The following is a 6,693-nucleotide window of genomic DNA, read 5'->3' as shown; positions in this document are numbered from 1 at the left end:
ACTAGCAAACAATGTTTTGAAAAATATTTTTTCTCTAATTTTGTTTTCTAAATTCTATGGGTTTGTTTAAATATTTTTTAGTTTTCAAATATTTTCAAGTATGAAATTATTGTTAACTTCTTTTAACCTAATTGTAGGATCAACTGGTAAAGACAATATTGCATAATGTGAAAGTAATCTCGATGGCTTGCAAACTTGGTCTATCTGACCACTTTGTTACAGCCATCTGTGATAAACAACATTAAGATGCTTTTTACTTTTGGATTATAACATTCTGACTATGTTTCATTGATGTAGTAGCTAACAAGGTTGCTACATCTGCACATCTGCAAGTAATCTACAAGATCCAAACAGCAGTGATCTGCAATTAATATTAGTTGTTTTTTTACAAAACTTTATCAAATGTTTGATGCCTGCGAAAGATGGATGCGAAAGATGAAAAATTCTGAGCAAACTGGTACATTTTTAAACAAATTCTCACTTCGGTTATTCTTATTTTAAAAGAGTGTGCTGTTGAGCATGATAAGGGTGTGCGGTTATGACCTTTAGATTGGAATTCCCTTTCTTTGTTAAGAAATTTAACTATTTTTCAGTAAAGTCGTTTGAGTATGATTTTGATGCAAAACGCATATAAACCTATTTAAATATGTTACCAAGCCTTTGAAAGGTTACCACAAATTCCTAAAACTAACCCATCTGATCGGATTATAAATAAATAGACAGATGTATTTGGCTGAAAATCGTCATTAAAACATGCTAAGCCTCACTTTTATCAAAGTTAAGACCAGAAATTAAAACGCCGAGCGACAGAGAATAGAACGATTAAGTCGTGCGCAATTCACGAAAAAAATAACGTGCACGTTTCACCAGTCTATAGCATTGTCGAATTGCCGAAGGTTTCTGTAATTAAGTTAGAAGTACTGAAATCGTTTCATTTTTGCTGATTTAAAAGTAACTGAAATTTTAGACAATTTGGAATACTTTGGTATTCTAACTGATGTCCAACGCAGTGTAAGTAAAGAAAATGACAATGATATTTTTTCTAACGGTTCTTATGAGATTATTACAACAACTAATTATAAGTTTGGATGACTACAGAACAGTGACTACGTAGTACAGAATTTCTAAAAATCTCTATGTTAAAAGTCGTGTTAAATATAGAGCAGGTAACTCCATGTTAGGTTTTACTTCCAAGATAGATGAAAATGTTCTTTGCAGAAAAACAACCTATGTTAAACCCCGCCGGTTATTCATTTGTTTGCTTTTAAGAATTGATGATTGGCTTTTAGTCAAAATATGTTTCCTGTCAGATTTTCTAAACGAGTGCTAGTAACATGATCCTCCGGCTACTTTGTGCAAATCTGAAACTACCTTTCACTTTTGTTAAAGTCTATCTAAGACCAACTGATTTGCTCACAGTGCACTAATTTGAAGTGGTTTGGAGTACTCCGAACACTAGCTAAACCTGTTGGGTCCATTCGTAGAATCCATCATGTAACAAAGCTATTGCTTTAATAAGTTTTACATATAAAGCTCACTTCCGCTGCTTATTAATGTAGTCTTCTCCTCAATAAGATTATTTTGAAGTATTGACTGCCTAGTGAATTTTTAAGGCTTTGCACACTTAGAATTGGTTTACGCAAGTGAAACATATACGATGAAACTATCTGATCAAGTTAAAAACTTAAGTGAGGTTGTTATTTCAAATGAGCAGCTTTGTTTTGCCAGGTTTTTAGTTGTCTGTAAGTCAAATAAAATTTTTAAAATTGAGTTTTCACACTTCTTATGGGGCCAAATAGATCATTGTGTGGGCCCAACTTTGGCGTCATATCTACTCAGTTTAGTAGTAAAACACTGAAGGAATATGCCGCAGTTGTGAATGCAAATTATATTTGTTTAGCTATAGAAAGCCTACCTAATCAATTTTCTTCAAGTCTCAACTGCATGCTTGCCTTTTACAACTCTCTATTTGTATCACTGGTGTTGTGAGTTACTTTCGGAAAATTGTTGATTATCTGATTCACTTGTCTTATATATCAGTATGATTTTTCCAATAAAATTGGTCTAAAATTCCATTTTGCTTGCTACTAGTTAACTTTCTTTTTTAGTTACATTTTTCTTATTTTTAATTTTTCTATGAACAATATTTCATCAACACGGTGTGTCTGAAATTAAACCTTTAAACCTTTAGCCATCGTTTCATGTTATAGAAACCCGTGACCCAAATTATAACTAAGAACATGCTGCTTAAGTTAAGAAGTTCAATGCAATGCTGTAGACAACAACAACAATTGTAGCCAACTATCTTATTGTATATAATTATTTTATTATTATATTAATGAAATCTACAAAAGGATTGTATTACATCAACGATATTTCTTGGATAGTAAGTATTCAAAGGAGGCTAGTTCTCAATTATGGTAAGTTATTAATAGACATGTAGATGTTTTCAACATGACATTTCATTGTCCAGCTTCTTTTGTTAGTAACTTTAGTATTACATGTATATAAGGTTACAAAAGATTTCACATTAGGCATAATTACCATTGTAGGCAAACAAGTAATAACTAACCTGTCAAGACCTCTAGAAGTTCAAAAATATGCAAACAAGGAGCCGTTATATGGTTAGAATCATGCACTACTTACTACCAAGCGCAATAATTTAGATAAATCTTACGACCACCAACATAAACAGAAATAAACTAAAGCTGACAAAAATAGCAGGAGAACTTGATATCAGGTCATCGGTATTGCAATAGTCTGTTTTACACCGACAAGCTTTTGCTTCACCGCTTTCTATGCAGCCTGTCTTGGTATTGTACTGATCCAGTTCAGCGGTTCCGCATGATTTGCTTACTGCAAAGTCATAAAAAGTTTCATGCAAAGGTTTTTCAACAACAAGTGGTGACATGTTCCATAATGTATATTTTAGTTTGAGATTTTGAGTCTATAGCCATTTGAGAGTGTGTTTTAATTAATAGTTGAGGAATTTTAGAAATATTGGCTCAGGAGTACATAAACAATACTTATTTGTTTATAAAGAAACTAACTCAAAATATTATAAAAGATTGTTTTTTGCTCATGAAGATTAACAACCATAATTAATAGAAAAACACGTAAACCTTGTTTCTGTAGGAATTTTGAAAATAAATTATAATCTTTTCATGCTGTATTTTCTTAGCTTTTACAAGCTAAAAATACAGCATTTTCTTACCTTTTACAAGCTAAGAAAATACAGCATAAAAATGTATACTTGAATCAAACTAGTATTTAAGTACTTTCTTACCTATATCTGTAGACTTTACAAATGTTGCATAGCATGAGTTTGAATTGCGAGTGCCATTGGAACAGTCTGCTTCTATTGCTGTTTGGTTGTCGCAGTCATCACATTTGTAGCATGATATGGCCCAGCTTCCAGCAGCTAACATACCTATTTGTGAAAGATTTGCGGTCAACATTGAATTTTCTACCTCATACTTTGATAAGAATGACAAATAAATCTATGAGAAGTAAGGAATTTTTTTGTGCAACTTCCAATATATAACTTTGCACAAACACAATGACATATCATAAGGAATATGAGAAACCCTAGTTCAATAGAACTGAACTCGCTTGATTAGCTAGAAGAAACTGAAGTTCTCCAAACTAAAAACTGTGAAAAATTGTAATAAAACATTTTCAAATAAACTTTAGTTGTATCCCTGATACAATTAAATATAAAAACGCATCAAAATGAACCAGTGATTTTTGTTGCGATTTGCTTGTTTATTTTAGCAAATAACTTTTAAAACTTATTCTAAAATGTCCAAAAGAAACTTATTAGTCAAAAAATAAGTGTTTTCAAACAAACTAATGTATCTTTCTTAAAGCTAAAACAAGTATTCAATGCTTTGTTGATACCAAAAAAAAAAAAAAAACTCAGCCAGCTTTGCCAAACTAATGGAAAGCGTATTTCTAGTTATACATTGTTTTAGAAAATGAATTATTCACACACTGTTTGATATGGAAATTGGCAATTTGTTTGTGTTATGAAGTGAATCTCTAACTAATTTGCAACGCTACAACAAAATGGTTGGAACTTACCAATTATAACAACGGTGAGCTTCAAGTCCATGAGTCTCTTTGAGATTGTTTCTTTTACTGAAGTTGGAAAGTTCTAAAAAAAAGTCAAAATTGTTTTGACTATGTAACAAGTAGTTTGTGGCTTTATGTTAACAAGAGTCTTCTCTTATTTTTCATTGTTAAATAGGTTATTCCTTTGTGCCAAATTTTTGTCATTAATTGGGACAGGAAAGCAAATTGATTATTACATTTATGCTGAAATAATGGTATTGTTTTGCAACTGGTCTTTATATAATTGTATTAGGAGCCTAAAACTTCCCAAAATCTGTAACATTCTGTACTAAACATGTATATTCAATTAAAAAACTCTAGAAACATCAGATGATGAACATTTTACTGCTTAGCGTAAACTTTGCTTCAGCATATTGCCTTCTTAATAGTTTCTTTATTTAATTTACACATTATTTTCTAAATCTTTGTTTACATTTTCCAATTTTTCTGGTTGAACTGTTTATTATTAACTAAAACGATAAATCTACATTAAGCATTTGCATCCAGAGTATAATAGTGAAGATGTTAACTTTAGGCTATTTGTAAGCACTGTTTTCAAAGCTGTACTAACTATCAACAGCTAGCACAGTTAGGTATAATATTTTATCCCTTGATATTATTTGCTGTAGTAAAAGTGGCTGTAAACATTTGTTGGTGATGTAAAAATAAGACATTTTTTAATAAGTTAAAAAATTATGTATCTGTTCAAGACGTTTTTTTTTGCAAGACACTAGTTGCCGCCATTGAGACTTCTAACAAAAGTGTATTAATTGTGACACTTAAAATAAAAGGTTCTGGCATTCCCATTAGATAAATTATTGTTACAACTTGACTGGGAACATTAAGACCGGTAAAAATAATTGTTGTTCAGTCCGAAAAAAACATACGCTTTAGTGTTATGCTAGGCAACAGTAGTTATGATTTGCAAGTGTTTCTTGTACACGCAAACATGACAATCAGATTATAATAAATCTAATAATAAAATAAGAAATGAAGTAATATTGGTCAACTCAGCTAACAAACTAAGCAGCTGCAAGTTCAGTGAAACAATTATTATGAATCAAAGAATCCGCTGCCTAACCTCAAACGTTTGCCAAGCTGATTGTGATTAGAAGTGGAACCATGCATTATTACCATTTTTAAGGAAACCTTTATACCAAAAAGTATATGAATATATAGCTAATGTTGAATTAACTCTAAATAATTTTCAAGTTACTGTTAGTGCAAGGTTTAGTGGTACGAAATGCATAAACTTGATTTCCAAGCTTAAAAAGTAAACCATTTACGTACAGACTATTGCTTACAATCTTGCTAATGACATTTTTAGGTTGAGTTTAACTTCAGTTTTTTTTCAATTTTTCTTAATTACTTTTTTATCGTGATAAGTGGATAAAATATTTACTACCTATGCATTAAAGCGCTTCATTAAAGTCAGTTACGGTTTTGTTCTACCACTAATTTTCCCATTGTCAATAATCGTAAATTTAAATCTCATCGGTTCGGAAAGTAAATCTTTTAAATTGATTTTTTAGCTGAAAAAATTAAACATTGAAAATCACTGAAAAGCCATCGTTTTGCTCATATTATAATTTTGGTTATTACAGCAAACTAATTTTTCAGTAATTTTCCATATCATTCAGCGTTTTAAAAGAGTTAGCCTTTTTAAACTTAACGTTTCAAATATGAAGTGTTCGATAATACTAATTGACTAGATGAGGCAATTTCTGATTTTCAACTAAAAGTGACTATATTTGTAAGATTTCATGAAATATTTAGTAGATTTACAGCATTATTGCAAAAACTCTACTAAATTGGAGAAAAATCGAAGCTTTATTGGCTTTAGTCTAGTAAATCAACTAAACTGAAGCTTTATCAGTTTTTATTTTTAGTATAATATTATTTGTTGCCAAATTTGGGGTGGATCATTATTAAAACTTACTTATTTTCTAATTCAAATTGCTTGAGTTTTTGCTATTTACATATGAAGCAATTATAAATATACAGTGTACATCAGCTTTAGCTATTGAAGTGTCTAGACTATTTGGGTTCACTTTGAATCGATTGAATTTAGGTTCAAAAAGATAATTGAAGAGTGAGTATTTTATCTAAAACCTAAATAATAAGGAAACTTTGTAAGAGGCAATGTTAACATATAAAACTTTTACAATTACATGTAACAATGTAGCTTAAAACTCTCAGCTAACACTTACTTTTGCGGTTTATATATTGATTATATCCCCTCGCTTTCCACAGGCTATTTATACTTATTAGCTGCTTGCGTATGTCGATAAACTAAAATGGTGCTCAGTCAAGCGTAAGCTCAGCTTTCATGACTGATTATGTTGGTTTTGATAATGTGGATAGGGGTGAAAAGGGTGAAGGGGGTGAGTTTTTATCCCTAGTAAATATACCCGAGAGTGTTGCAAGCAGGATTTACACAAACGATGATTACTTATATACATGTTTGGTTTTGAGTTTTTAAAAAACTCTTATAGGTCTTTTGTCTTCAACTGCCATCTAGTACTTCCTTTATTTTGAACAGGCTTTCATTTTTGGCAATGTATGAATACATCTGCCCAA

At 30.9% G+C, this 6,693-nt stretch overlaps 1 long non-coding RNA gene across 1 annotated transcript; it reads right to left on the bottom strand.

The window, feature by feature from the left end:
- Positions 1-2,323: 2,323 nt before the first annotated feature.
- LOC137406569 (uncharacterized) lies at positions 2,324-4,158 on the bottom strand. Its single transcript, XR_010979906.1, has 3 exons — positions 4,084-4,158; positions 3,287-3,430; positions 2,324-2,856 (listed from the first exon to the last, which is right to left on the bottom strand). It is a non-coding gene; the product is annotated as an uncharacterized lncRNA (long non-coding RNA).
- Positions 4,159-6,693: the final 2,535 nt, after the last annotated feature.

This window comes from Watersipora subatra, chromosome 10 (assembly GCF_963576615.1).
Source record: "Watersipora subatra chromosome 10, tzWatSuba1.1, whole genome shotgun sequence".
Classification (NCBI taxonomy): domain Eukaryota; kingdom Metazoa; phylum Bryozoa; class Gymnolaemata; order Cheilostomatida; family Watersiporidae; genus Watersipora; species Watersipora subatra.
The sequence above is the reverse complement of the archived record's forward strand: the minus strand, read 5'-3'. Positions and strand labels throughout refer to the sequence as shown.